Here is a 14,545-nt window from a genome sequence, read left to right as displayed (position 1 = left end):
AGGGTTCCATGGTGTAATGGTTAGCACTCTGGACTCTGAATCCAGCGATCCGAGTTCAAATCTCGGTGGGACCTGCTTGAATTATGAGATTTAATATTTCACTAATTTCTTAGAATTTGGACTTGGAAAAACATAACGTCAAAGTTTTATACTGAAACTTATCAACGTATAAGTATGTATCTATGTACAGATGGCTATATCCATCTAGATAGCGATAATACAATATAAAGAAATGAAAAATTCATAAACATAAGTACTGAAGCTGAAAACTAAAAACTGTTCTTTCCCATCCACAATTTAAGCAAGAGGTTCTTTTCCTTTCTCATCTTTATGATCAGTAATAAGATAGTTAATTTTGCTGATTTCTTATCTGACAACATTCTTAACTTACACAGTGCATTTAATTGTGAATTTCTTTGAAAAAGGAATTCAGATTAATACATTTGACATGTCTTTCGAAAGATTCTACTTTGTGGTTATGGATCTACTTTAGAAAAACAGAGTGTAAATATCTGTGTGTCTTAATTTCAAGATTGTTATTTAAAAGTTCATCTCTTCTGTCCCCAAAATACACAATTTGATTCCTCAAGTTTTCTTTTAATGAAGGCTTTCCAATTTAAAAAGTTCCTTGTTCCCCTTATCAATAACAGTAAGATTTAAACAAGTAATATCTTGCATCAGCTTCTTGTGATGAGTTGAGAAAACAGAGTCAGCTCACAAAATGTCTCATTATTTTGAGCCATTTTATTTCCATGTTTTCTAAAAGTTCTATCATTTGCTCACATCAAATAGACTTTAAAAATACAATCAATAAATTAATGTTTCACTCTACCCGTGTTAGATTTATGATATTTATGAATACACTTGACAGAAAAAGATTTGGTCATAAGTCATGAAAGTGGTCCCACCGAGATTTGAACTCAGATCCTTGGATTCAAAATCCAAAGTGCTAACCTTTACACCATGGAACCTCCCATGTGACAGGAGAGCAAATTGCTGCAGCAATGTGGACATTTCACATTTTTTATTTTCTACAGTCAAAGACAAACAGAATTACATAACTTTTCTATTCTGTTCAACTTTTGCCTATTGAACTATGTTAGGGAAGGATGTTGCACAAAGGACTCAAGTAACGCTATGACTCTGTTGAACAGTACTTTTTATGTGAGATAAGATTTTGCAATAAAAGATAAGATTCCCCCGTGAATGCAATCTCTTCTGCCAAAATGGAAAGCTCAACCTGGTACAGGTGGGTTGATGGTGTTATGCTTGTCAATCTGGACTCTGAAAACAGGGATCCAAGTACAAAGCTCAGTGGGACTTATCTAAACTTTACGTTTTTTTTTCCATTCAGTTCTTAGAAGTATTAATTGGAAAAACATCTCATTTACTTATAAACTTGTACGTATCAACTTATATGTATGTATCTCCCTATATATCGCTATATGTCTATGTATTTTTATCGGAAAATATAAATATATACATTATAAAAATATGTATAATTAATAGAGGTGAAAATAAAGAACAGTTGTTGCCTCTCCGCATTTGAAACATGAGCTTCTTCTCCTTCCTCTTCTATATGTCCTGAAATTGAGATAGTCACTTTTTAATCAATTTTGATCTAACAGCATAGTTGATTTGTACAAAGCATATCATACGATCTGTGAATAATTCTAAAAAAGAAAATTAGATCAGTACCTTTGAGGCCTCCAAGCAAAAGCTTATATTTCATGATTGCAGATCGACTGTTGAAAATCAGCATGAGAAATGTTTTATTTCACAATTTCCATACTAATATACAAAAAACATTTGTACTATCTGAATGATACCGTCATTGTGGTTCTCTAGGTTTGATTTAAGAACACATCTCTTTCAAAATGTGCTATATTCGCCTTATCAATAGTGTAGAAATCTTCAAAAAGGAATGCTGGGAATCAGCCCTCTGAAATGCATTTGAGAAAAACAGGATAGGATTTTGTAATGTCGCACTATTTTGTGTAGGAATCTGATGTAAAAGTATTATAAAGTTCGTATTTCTGTAACTTGTTCAAGCTGTTGGACATTTTGAAAGGAGTCAACATTTGTCTCGTTCAACCTACTGGTATTGGATTGGAACTATCAATAACAAAAGATGACAGAAATGTAAAAGGTTGAGATTAGTAAAATAGTACCTCAAAGAATTGGACTGGTACCTTTGCATGCAAAGTCCAAAGTGCCAACCGTTGCTCTTTGGAGCCACCCATGTGAGAGACAGAGAAATGGATGTAGTAGTTTGGAAATGTAGAATGTTTTAATATTCTTCAGTCAAATATGATCATTATTTTGTAAATTGCATGTCCTGATAAACGTTTGCACATTTAACACTGTTATGGAGAATGTAGCTGAAAAGAATCAAATCACATTGTAGCTCTTTACACTATGAGCATTCAACTGAGTTATCTTTTCATCAATGTAAGAAAAGCCCCTGCACTGATGCGCTCTCTTTTGTCTCAATGGAAAAATCCCTCATGTATGGCAGGGTTCCATGGTGTAATGGTTAGCACTCTGGACTCTGAATCCAGCGATCCGAGTTCAAATCTCGGTGGGACCTGCTTGAATTATGAGATTTAATATTTCGCTAATTTCTTAGAATTTGGACTTGGAAAAACATAACGTCAAAGTTTTATACTGAAACTTATCAACGTATAAGTATGTATCTATGTACAGATGGCTATATCCATCTAGATAGCGATAATACAATATAAAGAAATGAAAAATTCATAAACATAAGTACTGAAGCTGAAAACTAAAAACTGTTCTTTCCCATCCACAATTTAAGCAAGAGGTTCTTTTCCTTTCTCATCTTTATGATCAGTAATAAGATAGTTAATTTTGCTGATTTCTTATCTGACAACATTCTTAACTTACACAGTGCATTTAATTGTGAATTTCTTTGAAAGAGGAATTCAGATTAATACATTTGACATGTCTTTCGAAAGATTCTACTTTGTGGTTATGGATCTACTTTAGAAAAACAGAGTGTAAATATCTGTGTGTCTTAATTTCAAGATTGTTATTTAAAAGTTCATCTCTTCTGTCCCCAAAATACACAATTTGATTCCTCAAGTTTTCTTTTAATGAAGGCTTTCCAATTTAAAAAGTTCCTTGTTCCCCTTATCAATAACAGTAAGATTTAAACAAGTAATATCTTGCATCAGCTTCTTGTGATGAGTTGAGAAAACAGAGTCAGCTCACAAAATGTCTCATTATTTTGAGCCATTTTATTTCCATGTTTTCTAAAAGTTCTATCATTTGCTCACATCAAATAGACTTTAAAAATACAATCAATAAATTAATGTTTCACTCTACCCGTGTTAGATTTATGATATTTATGAATACACTTGACAGAAAAAGATTTGGTCATAAGTCATGAAAGTGGTCCCACCGAGATTTGAACTCGGATCCTTGGATTCAAAGTCCAAAGTGCTAACCATTACACCATGGAACCTCCCATGTGACAGGGGAGCAAATTGCTGCAGCAATGTGGACATTTCACATTTTTTATTTTCTACAGTCAAAGACAAACAGAATTACATAACTTTTCTATTCTGTTCAACTTTTGCCTATTGAACTATGTTAGGGAAGGATGTTGCACAAAGGACTCAAGTAACGCTATGACTCTGTTGAACAGTACCTTTTATGTGAGATAAGATTTTGCAATAAAAGATAAGATTCCCCCGTGAATGCAATCTCTTCTGCCAAAATGGAAAGCTCAACCTGGTACAGGTGGGTTGATGGTGTTATGCTTGTCAATCTGGACTCTGAAAACAGGGATCCAAGTACAAAGCTCAGTGGGACTTATCTAAACTTTACGTTTTTTTTTCCATTCAGTTCTTAGAAGTATTAATTGGAAAAACATCTCATTTACTTATAAACTTGTACGTATCAACTTATATGTATGTATCTCCCTATATATCGCTATATGTCTATGTATTTTTATCGGAAAATATAAATATATACATTATAAAAATATGTATAATTAATAGAGGTGAAAATAAAGAACAGTTGTTGCCTCTCCGCATTTGAAACATGAGCTTCTTCTCCTTCCTCTTCTATATGTCCTGAAATTGAGATAGTCACTTTTTAATCAATTTTGATCTAACAGCATAGTTGATTTGTACAAAGCATATCATACGATCTGTGAATAATTCTAAAAAAGAAAATTAGATCAGTACCTTTGAGGCCTCCAAGCAAAAGCTTATATTTCATGATTGCAGATCGACTGTTGAAAATCAGCATGAGAAATGTTTTATTTCACAATTTCCATACTAATATACAAAAAACATTTGTACTATCTGAATGATACCGTCATTGTGGTTCTCTAGGTTTGATTTAAGAACACATCTCTTTCAAAATGTGCTATATTCGCCTTATCAATAGTGTAGAAATCTTCAAAAAGGAATGCTGGGAATCAGCCCTCTGAAATGCATTTTAGAAAAACAGGATAGGATTTTGTAATGTCGCACTATTTTGTGTAGGAATCTGATGTAAAAGTATTATAAAGTTCGTATTTCTGTAACTTGTTCAAGCTGTTGGACATTTTGAAAGGAGTCAACATTTGTCTCGTTCAACCTACTGGTATTGGATTGGAACTATCAATAACAAAAGATGACAGAAATGTAAAAGGTTGAGATTAGTAAAATAGTACCTCAAAGAATTGGACTGGTACCTTTGCATGCAAAGTCCAAAGTGCCAACCGTTGCTCTTTGGAGCCACCCATGTGAGAGACAGAGAAATGGATGTAGTAGTTTGGAAATGTAGAATGTTTTAATATTCTTCAGTCAAATATGATCATTATTTTGTAAATTGCATGTCCTGATAAACGTTTGCACATTTAACACTGTTATGGAGAATGTAGCTGAAAAGAATCAAATCACATTGTAGCTCTTTACACTATGAGCATTCAACTGAGTTATCTTTTCATCAATGTAAGAAAAGCCCCTGCACTGATGCGCTCTCTTTTGTCTCAATGGAAAAATCCCTCATGTATGGCAGGGTTCCATGGTGTAATGGTTAGCACTCTGGACTCTGAATCCAGCGATCCGAGTTCAAATCTCGGTGGGACCTGCTTGAATTATGAGATTTAATATTTCACTAATTTCTTAGAATTTGGACTTGGAAAAACATAACGTCAAAGTTTTATACTGAAACTTATCAACGTATAAGTATGTATCTATGTACAGATGGCTATATCCATCTAGATAGCGATAATACAATATAAAGAAATGAAAAATTCATAAACATAAGTACTGAAGCTGAAAACTAAAAACTGCTCTTTCCCATCCACAATTTATGCAAGAGGTTCTTTTCCTTTCTCATCTTTATGATCAGTAATAAGATAGTTAATTTTGCTGATTTCTTATCTGACAACATTCTTAACTTACACAGTGCATTTAATTGTGAATTTCTTTGAAAGAGGAATTCAGATTAATACATTTGACATGTCTTTCGAAAGATTCTACTTTGTGGTTATGGATCTACTTTAAAAAAACAGAGTGTAAATATCTGTGTGTCTTAATTTCAAGATTGTTATTTAAAAGTTCATCTCTTCTGTCCCCAAAATACACAATTTGATTCCTCAAGTTTTCTTTTAATGAAGGCTTTCCAATTTAAAAAGTTCCTTGTTCCCCTTATCAATAACAGTAAGATTTAAACAAGTAATATCTTGCATCAGCTTCTTGTGATGAGTTGAGAAAACAGAGTCAGCTCACAAAATGTCTCATTATTTTGAGCCATTTTATTTCCATGTTTTCTAAAAGTTCTATCATTTGCTCACATCAAATAGACTTTAAAAATACAATCAATAAATTAATGTTTCACTCTACCCGTGTTAGATTTATGATATTTATGAATACACTTGACAGAAAAAGATTTGGTCATAAGTCATGAAAGTGGTCCCACCGAGATTTGAACTCGGATCCTTGGATTCAAAGTCCAAAGTGCTAACCATTACACCATGGAACCTCCCATGTGACAGGGGAGCAAATTGCTGCAGCAATGTGGACATTTCACATTTTTTATTTTCTACAGTCAAAGACAAACAGAATTACATAACTTTTCTATTCTGTTCAACTTTTGCCTATTGAACTATGTTAGGGAAGGATGTTGCACAAAGGACTCAAGTAACGCTATGACTCTGTTGAACAGTACTTTTTATGTGAGATAAGATTTTGCAATAAAAGATAAGATTCCCCCGTGAATGCAATCTCTTCTGCCAAAATGGAAAGCTCAACCTGGTACAGGTGGGTTGATGGTGTTATGCTTGTCAATCTGGACTCTGAAAACAGGGATCTAAGTACAAAGCGCAGTGGGACTTATCTAAACGTTCCTTTTTTTTTCCATTCAGTTCTTAGAAGTATTAATTGGAAAAACATCTCATTTACTTATAAACTTGTACGTATCAACTTATATGTATGTATCTCCCTATATATCGCTATATGTCTATGTATTTTTATCGGAAAATATAAATATATACATTATAAAAATATGTAAAATTAATAGAGGTGAAAATAAAGAACAGTTGTTGCCTCTCCGCATTTGAAACATGAGCTTCTTCTCCTTCCTCTTCTATATGTCCTGAAATTGAGATAGTCACTTTTTAATCAATTTTGATCTAACAACATAGTTGATTTGCACAAAGCATATCATACGATCTGTGAATAATTCTAAAAAAGAAAATTAGATCAGTACCTTTGAGGCCTCCAAGCAAAAGCTTATATTTCATGATTGCAGATCGACTGTTGAAAATCAGCATGAGAAATGTTTTATTTCACAATTTCCATACTAATATACAAAAAACATTTGTACTATCTGAATGATACCGTCATTGTGGTTCTCTAGGTTTGATTTAAGAACACATCTCTTTCAAAATGTGCTATATTCGCCTTATCAATAGTGTAGAAATCTTCAAAAAGGAATGCTGGGAATCAGCCCTCTGAAATGCATTTGAGAAAAACAGGATAGGATTTTGTAATGTCGCACTATTTTGTGTAGGAATCTGATGTAAAAGTATTATAAAGTTCGTATTTCTGTAACTTGTTCAAGCTGTTGGACATTTTGAAAGGAGTCAACATTTGTCTTGTTCAACCTACTGGTATTGGATTGGAACTATCAATAACAAAAGATGACAGAAATGTAAAAGGTTGAGATTAGTAAAATAGTACCTCAAAGAATTGGACTGGTACCTTTGCATGCAAAGTCCAAAGTGCCAACCGTTGCTCTTTGGAGCCACCCATGTGAGAGACAGAGAAATGGATGTAGTAGTTTGGAAATGTAGAATGTTTTAATATTCTTCAGTCAAATATGATCATTATTTTGTAAATTGCATGTCCTGATAAACGTTTGCACATTTAACACTGTTATGGAGAATGTAGCTGAAAAGAATCAAATCACATTGTAGCTCTTTACACTATGAGCATTCAACTGAGTTATCTTTTCATCAATGTAAGAAAAGCCCCTGCACTGATGCGCTCTCTTTTGTCTCAATGGAAAAATCCCTCATGTATGGCAGGGTTCCATGGTGTAATGGTTAGCACTCTGGACTCTGAATCCAGCGATCCGAGTTCAAATCTCGGTGGGACCTGCTTGAATTATGAGATTTAATATTTCACTAATTTCTTAGAATTTGGACTTGGAAAAACATAACGTCAAAGTTTTATACTGAAACTTATCAACGTATAAGTATGTATCTATGTACAGATGGCTATATCCATCTAGATAGCGATAATACAATATAAAGAAATGAAAAATTCATAAACATAAGTACTGAAGCTGAAAACTAAAAACTGTTCTTTCCCATCCACAATTTAAGCAAGAGGTTCTTTTCCTTTCTCATCTTTATGATCAGTAATAAGATAGTTAATTTTGCTGATTTCTTATCTGACAACATTCTTAACTTACACAGTGCATTTAATTGTGAATTTCTTTGAAAGAGGAATTCAGATTAATACATTTGACATGTCTTTCGAAAGATTCTACTTTGTGGTTATGGATCTACTTTAGAAAAACAGAGTGTAAATATCTGTGTGTCTTAATTTCAAGATTGTTATTTAAAAGTTCATCTCTTCTGTCCCCAAAATACACAATTTGATTCCTCAAGTTTTCTTTTAATGAAGGCTTTCCAATTTAAAAAGTTCCTTGTTCCCCTTATCAATAACAGTAAGATTTAAACAAGTAATATCTTGCATCAGCTTCTTGTGATGAGTTGAGAAAACAGAGTCAGCTCACAAAATGTCTCATTATTTTGAGCCATTTTATTTCCATGTTTTCTAAAAGTTCTATCATTTGCTCACATCAAATAGACTTTAAAAATACAATCAATAAATTAATGTTTCACTCTACCCGTGTTAGATTTATGATATTTATGAATACACTTGACAGAAAAAGATTTGGTCATAAGTCATGAAAGTGGTCCCACCGAGATTTGAACTCGGGTCCTTGGATTCAAAGTCCAAAGTGCTAACCATTACACCATGGAACCTCCCATGTGACAGGGGAGCAAATTGCTGCAGCAATGTGGACATTTCACATTTTTTATTTTCTACAGTCAAAGACAAACAGAATTACATAACTTTTCTATTCTGTTCAACTTTTGCCTATTGAACTATGTTAGGGAAGGATGTTGCACAAAGGACTCAAGTAACGCTATGACTCTGTTGAACAGTACTTTTTATGTGAGATAAGATTTTGCAATAAAAGATAAGATTCCCCCGTGAATGCAATCTCTTCTGCCAAAATGGAAAGCTCAACCTGGTACAGGTGGGTTGATGGTGTTATGCTTGTCAATCTGGACTCTGAAAACAGGGATCTAAGTACAAAGCGCAGTGGGACTTATCTAAACTTTACGTTTTTTTTTCCATTCAGTTCTTAGAAGTATTAATTGGAAAAACATCTCATTTACTTATAAACTTGTACGTATCAACTTATATGTATGTATCTCCCTATATATCGCTATATGTCTATGTATTTTTATCGGAAAATATAAATATATACATTATAAAAATATGTATAATTAATAGAGGTGAAAATAAAGAACAGTTGTTGCCTCTCCGCATTTGAAACATGAGCTTCTTCTCCTTCCTCTTCTATATGTCCTGAAATTGAGATAGTCACTTTTTAATCAATTTTGATCTAACAACATAGTTGATTTGCACAAAGCATATCATACGATCTGTGAATAATTCTAAAAAAGAAAATTAGATCAGTACCTTTGAGGCCTCCAAGCAAAAGCTTATATTTCATGATTGCAGATCGACTGTTGAAAATCAGCATGAGAAATGTTTTATTTCACAATTTCCATACTAATATACAAAAAACATTTGTACTATCTGAATGATACCGTCATTGTGGTTCTCTAGGTTTGATTTAAGAACACATCTCTTTCAAAATGTGCTATATTCGCCTTATCAATAGTGTAGAAATCTTCAAAAAGGAATGCTGGGAATCAGCCCTCTGAAATGCATTTGAGAAAAACAGGATAGGATTTTGTAATGTCGCACTATTTTGTGTAGGAATCTGATGTAAAAGTATTATAAAGTTCGTATTTCTGTAACTTGTTCAAGCTGTTGGACATTTTGAAAGGAGTCAACATTTGTCTCGTTCAACCTACTGGTATTGGATTGGAGCTATCAATAACAAAAGATGACAGAAATGTAAAAGGTTGAGATTAGTAAAATAGTACCTCAAAGAATTGGACTGGTACCTTTGCATGCAAAGTCCAAAGTGCCAACCGTTGCTCTTTGGAGCCACCCATGTGAGAGACAGAGAAATGGATGTAGTAGTTTGGAAATGTAGAATGTTTTAATATTCTTCAGTCAAATATGATCATTATTTTGTAAATTGCATGTCCTGATAAACGTTTGCACATTTAACACTGTTATGGAGAATGTAGCTGAAAAGAATCAAATCACATTGTAGCTCTTTACACTATGAGCATTCAACTGAGTTATCTTTTCATCAATGTAAGAAAAGCCCCTGCACTGATGCGCTCTCTTTTGTCTCAATGGAAAAATCCCTCATGTATGGCAGGGTTCCATGGTGTAATGGTTAGCACTCTGGACTCTGAATCCAGCGATCCGAGTTCAAATCTCGGTGGGACCTGCTTGAATTATGAGATTTAATATTTCACTAATTTCTTAGAATTTGGACTTGGAAAAACATAACGTCAAAGTTTTATACTGAAACTTATCAACGTATAAGTATGTATCTATGTACAGATGGCTATATCCATCTAGATAGCGATAATACAATATAAAGAAATGAAAAATTCATAAACATAAGTACTGAAGCTGAAAACTAAAAACTGTTCTTTCCCATCCACAATTTATGCAAGAGGTTCTTTTCCTTTCTCATCTTTATGATCAGTAATAAGATAGTTAATTTTGCTGATTTCTTATCTGACAACATTCTTAACTTACACAGTGCATTTAATTGTGAATTTCTTTGAAAGAGGAATTCAGATTAATACATTTGACATGTCTTTCGAAAGATTCTACTTTGTGGTTATGGATCTACTTTAAAAAAACAGAGTGTAAATATCTGTGTGTCTTAATTTCAAGATTGTTATTTAAAAGTTCATCTCTTCTGTCCCCAAAATACACAATTTGATTCCTCAAGTTTTCTTTTAATGAAGGCTTTCCAATTTAAAAAGTTCCTTGTTCCCCTTATCAATAACAGTAAGATTTAAACAAGTAATATCTTGCATCAGCTTCTTGTGATGAGTTCAGAAAACAGAGTCAGCTCACAAAATGTCTCATTATTTTGAGCCATTTTATTTCCATGTTTTCTAAAAGTTCTATCATTTGCTCACATCAAATAGACTTTAAAAATACAATCAATAAATTAATGTTTCACTCTACCCGTGTTAGATTTATGATATTTATGAATACACTTGACAGAAAAAGATTTGGTCATAAGTCATGAAAGTGGTCCCACCGAGATTTGAACTCAGATCCTTGGATTCAAAGTCCAAAGTGCTAACCTTTACACCATGGAACCTCCCATGTGACAGGTGAGCAAATTGCTGCAGCAATGTGGACATTTCACATTTTTTATTTTCTACAGTCAAAGACAAACAGAATTACATAACTTTTCTATTCTGTTCAACTTTTGCCTATTGAACTATGTTAGGGAAGGATGTTGCACAAAGGACTCAAGTAACGCTATGACTCTGTTGAACAGTACTTTTTATGTGAGATAAGATTTTGCAATAAAAGATAAGATTCCCCCGTGAATGCAATCTCTTCTGCCAAAATGGAAAGCTCAACCTGGTACAGGTGGGTTGATGGTGTTATGCTTGTCAATCTGGACTCTGAAAACAGGGATCCAAGTACAAAGCTCAGTGGGACTTATCTAAACTTTACGTTTTTTTTTCCATTCAGTTCTTAGAAGTATTAATTGGAAAAACATCTCATTTACTTATAAACTTGTACGTATCAACTTATATGTATGTATCTCCCTATATATCGCTATATGTCTATGTATTTTTATCGGAAAATATAAATATATACATTATAAAAATATGTATAATTAATAGAGGTGAAAATAAAGAACAGTTGTTGCCTCTCCGCATTTGAAACATGAGCTTCTTCTCCTTCCTCTTCTATATGTCCTGAAATTGAGATAGTCACTTTTTAATCAATTTTGATCTAACAGCATAGTTGATTTGTACAAAGCATATCATACGATCTGTGAATAATTCTAAAAAAGAAAATTAGATCAGTACCTTTGAGGCCTCCAAGCAAAAGCTTATATTTCATGATTGCAGATCGACTGTTGAAAATCAGCATGAGAAATGTTTTATTTCACAATTTCCATACTAATATACAAAAAACATTTGTACTATCTGAATGATACCGTCATTGTGGTTCTCTAGGTTTGATTTAAGAACACATCTCTTTCAAAATGTGCTATATTCGCCTTATCAATAGTGTAGAAATCTTCAAAAAGGAATGCTGGGAATCAGCCCTCTGAAATGCATTTTAGAAAAACAGGATAGGATTTTGTAATGTCGCACTATTTTGTGTAGGAATCTGATGTAAAAGTATTATAAAGTTCGTATTTCTGTAACTTGTTCAAGCTGTTGGACATTTTGAAAGGAGTCAACATTTGTCTCGTTCAACCTACTGGTATTGGATTGGAACTATCAATAACAAAAGATGACAGAAATGTAAAAGGTTGAGATTAGTAAAATAGTACCTCAAAGAATTGGACTGGTACCTTTGCATGCAAAGTCCAAAGTGCCAACCGTTGCTCTTTGGAGCCACCCATGTGAGAGACAGAGAAATGGATGTAGTAGTTTGGAAATGTAGAATGTTTTAATATTCTTCAGTCAAATATGATCATTATTTTGTAAATTGCATGTCCTGATAAACGTTTGCACATTTAACACTGTTATGGAGAATGTAGCTGAAAAGAATCAAATCACATTGTAGCTCTTTACACTATGAGCATTCAACTGAGTTATCTTTTCATCAATGTAAGAAAAGCCCCTGCACTGATGCGCTCTCTTTTGTCTCAATGGAAAAATCCCTCATGTATGGCAGGGTTCCATGGTGTAATGGTTAGCACTCTGGACTCTGAATCCAGCGATCCGAGTTCAAATCTCGGTGGGACCTGCTTGAATTATGAGATTTAATATTTCACTAATTTCTTAGAATTTGGACTTGGAAAAACATAACGTCAAAGTTTTATACTGAAACTTATCAACGTATAAGTATGTATCTATGTACAGATGGCTATATCCATCTAGATAGCGATAATACAATATAAAGAAATGAAAAATTCATAAACATAAGTACTGAAGCTGAAAACTAAAAACTGTTCTTTCCCATCCACAATTTATGCAAGAGGTTCTTTTCCTTTCTCATCTTTATGATCAGTAATAAGATAGTTAATTTTGCTGATTTCTTATCTGACAACATTCTTAACTTACACAGTGCATTTAATTGTGAATTTCTTTGAAAGAGGAATTCAGATTAATACATTTGACATGTCTTTCGAAAGATTCTACTTTGTGGTTATGGATCTACTTTAAAAAAACAGAGTGTAAATATCTGTGTGTCTTAATTTCAAGATTGTTATTTAAAAGTTCATCTCTTCTGTCCCCAAAATACACAATTTGATTCCTCAAGTTTTCTTTTAATGAAGGCTTTCCAATTTAAAAAGTTCCTTGTTCCCCTTATCAATAACAGTAAGATTTAAACAAGTAATATCTTGCATCAGCTTCTTGTGATGAGTTGAGAAAACAGAGTCAGCTCACAAAATGTCTCATTATTTTGAGCCATTTTATTTCCATGTTTTCTAAAAGTTCTATCATTTGCTCACATCAAATAGACTTTAAAAATACAATCAATAAATTAATGTTTCACTCTACCCGTGTTAGATTTATGATATTTATGAATACACTTGACAGAAAAAGATTTGGTCATAAGTCATGAAAGTGGTCCCACCGAGATTTGAACTCGGATCCTTGGATTCAAAGTCCAAAGTGCTAACCATTACACCATGGAACCTCCCATGTGACAGGGGAGCAAATTGCTGCAGCAATGTGGACATTTCACATTTTTTATTTTCTACAGTCAAAGACAAACAGAATTACATAACTTTTCTATTCTGTTCAACTTTTGCCTATTGAACTATGTTAGGGAAGGATGTTGCACAAAGGACTCAAGTAACGCTATGACTCTGTTGAACAGTACTTTTTATGTGAGATAAGATTTTGCAATAAAAGATAAGATTCCCCCGTGAATGCAATCTCTTCTGCCAAAATGGAAAGCTCAACCTGGTACAGGTGGGTTGATGGTGTTATGCTTGTCAATCTGGACTCTGAAAACAGGGATCTAAGTACAAAGCGCAGTGGGACTTATCTAAACGTTCCTTTTTTTTTCCATTCAGTTCTTAGAAGTATTAATTGGAAAAACATCTCATTTACTTATAAACTTGTACGTATCAACTTATATGTATGTATCTCCCTATATATCGCTATATGTCTATGTATTTTTATCGGAAAATATAAATATATACATTATAAAAATATGTAAAATTAATAGAGGTGAAAATAAAGAACAGTTGTTGCCTCTCCGCATTTGAAACATGAGCTTCTTCTCCTTCCTCTTCTATATGTCCTGAAATTGAGATAGTCACTTTTTAATCAATTTTGATCTAACAACATAGTTGATTTGCACAAAGCATATCATACGATCTGTGAATAATTCTAAAAAAGAAAATTAGATCAGTACCTTTGAGGCCTCCAAGCAAAAGCTTATATTTCATGATTGCAGATCGACTGTTGAAAATCAGCATGAGAAATGTTTTATTTCACAATTTCCATACTAATATACAAAAAACATTTGTACTATCTGAATGATACCGTCATTGTGGTTCTCTAGGTTTGATTTAAGAACACATCTCTTTCAAAATGTGCTATATTCGCCTTATCAATAGTGTAGAAATCTTCAAAAAGGAATGCTGGGAATCAGCCCTCTGAAATGCATTTGAGAAAAACAGG

General features: G+C 33.2%; 11 non-coding genes across 11 annotated transcripts; 6 read left to right on the top strand and 5 right to left on the bottom strand.

Annotated features, from left to right (window-relative positions):
• Positions 1-2: 2 nt before the first annotated feature.
• On the top strand, positions 3-74 carry TRNAQ-CUG (transfer RNA glutamine (anticodon CUG)). Its single transcript has one exon. It is a non-coding gene; the product is annotated as a tRNA-Gln (tRNA).
• Positions 75-2,518: 2,444 nt separating this feature from the next.
• Positions 2,519-2,590, top strand: TRNAQ-CUG (transfer RNA glutamine (anticodon CUG)). The gene has a single exon. It is a non-coding gene; the product is annotated as a tRNA-Gln (tRNA).
• An 825-nt stretch (positions 2,591-3,415) lies between these two features.
• TRNAQ-UUG (transfer RNA glutamine (anticodon UUG)) lies at positions 3,416-3,487 on the bottom strand. Its single transcript has one exon. It is a non-coding gene; the product is annotated as a tRNA-Gln (tRNA).
• A 1,547-nt stretch (positions 3,488-5,034) lies between these two features.
• Positions 5,035-5,106, top strand: TRNAQ-CUG (transfer RNA glutamine (anticodon CUG)). Its single transcript has one exon. It is a non-coding gene; the product is annotated as a tRNA-Gln (tRNA).
• Positions 5,107-5,931: 825 nt separating this feature from the next.
• TRNAQ-UUG (transfer RNA glutamine (anticodon UUG)) lies at positions 5,932-6,003 on the bottom strand. Its single transcript has one exon. It is a non-coding gene; the product is annotated as a tRNA-Gln (tRNA).
• Positions 6,004-7,549: 1,546 nt separating this feature from the next.
• Positions 7,550-7,621, top strand: TRNAQ-CUG (transfer RNA glutamine (anticodon CUG)). The gene has a single exon. It is a non-coding gene; the product is annotated as a tRNA-Gln (tRNA).
• An 825-nt stretch (positions 7,622-8,446) lies between these two features.
• TRNAQ-UUG (transfer RNA glutamine (anticodon UUG)) lies at positions 8,447-8,518 on the bottom strand. The gene has a single exon. It is a non-coding gene; the product is annotated as a tRNA-Gln (tRNA).
• A 1,547-nt stretch (positions 8,519-10,065) lies between these two features.
• TRNAQ-CUG (transfer RNA glutamine (anticodon CUG)) lies at positions 10,066-10,137 on the top strand. The gene has a single exon. It is a non-coding gene; the product is annotated as a tRNA-Gln (tRNA).
• An 825-nt stretch (positions 10,138-10,962) lies between these two features.
• On the bottom strand, positions 10,963-11,034 carry TRNAQ-UUG (transfer RNA glutamine (anticodon UUG)). Its single transcript has one exon. It is a non-coding gene; the product is annotated as a tRNA-Gln (tRNA).
• A 1,547-nt stretch (positions 11,035-12,581) lies between these two features.
• Positions 12,582-12,653, top strand: TRNAQ-CUG (transfer RNA glutamine (anticodon CUG)). The gene has a single exon. It is a non-coding gene; the product is annotated as a tRNA-Gln (tRNA).
• Positions 12,654-13,478: 825 nt separating this feature from the next.
• On the bottom strand, positions 13,479-13,550 carry TRNAQ-UUG (transfer RNA glutamine (anticodon UUG)). Its single transcript has one exon. It is a non-coding gene; the product is annotated as a tRNA-Gln (tRNA).
• Between the last annotated feature and the right edge of the window lie 995 nt (positions 13,551-14,545).

Source organism: Lissotriton vulgaris, chromosome 4_1 (genome assembly GCF_964263255.1).
Source record: "Lissotriton vulgaris chromosome 4_1, aLisVul1.2, whole genome shotgun sequence".
Taxonomy (NCBI): Eukaryota; Metazoa; Chordata; class Amphibia; order Caudata; family Salamandridae; genus Lissotriton; species Lissotriton vulgaris.
This window is presented reverse-complemented; position numbering and strand designations above follow the sequence as displayed.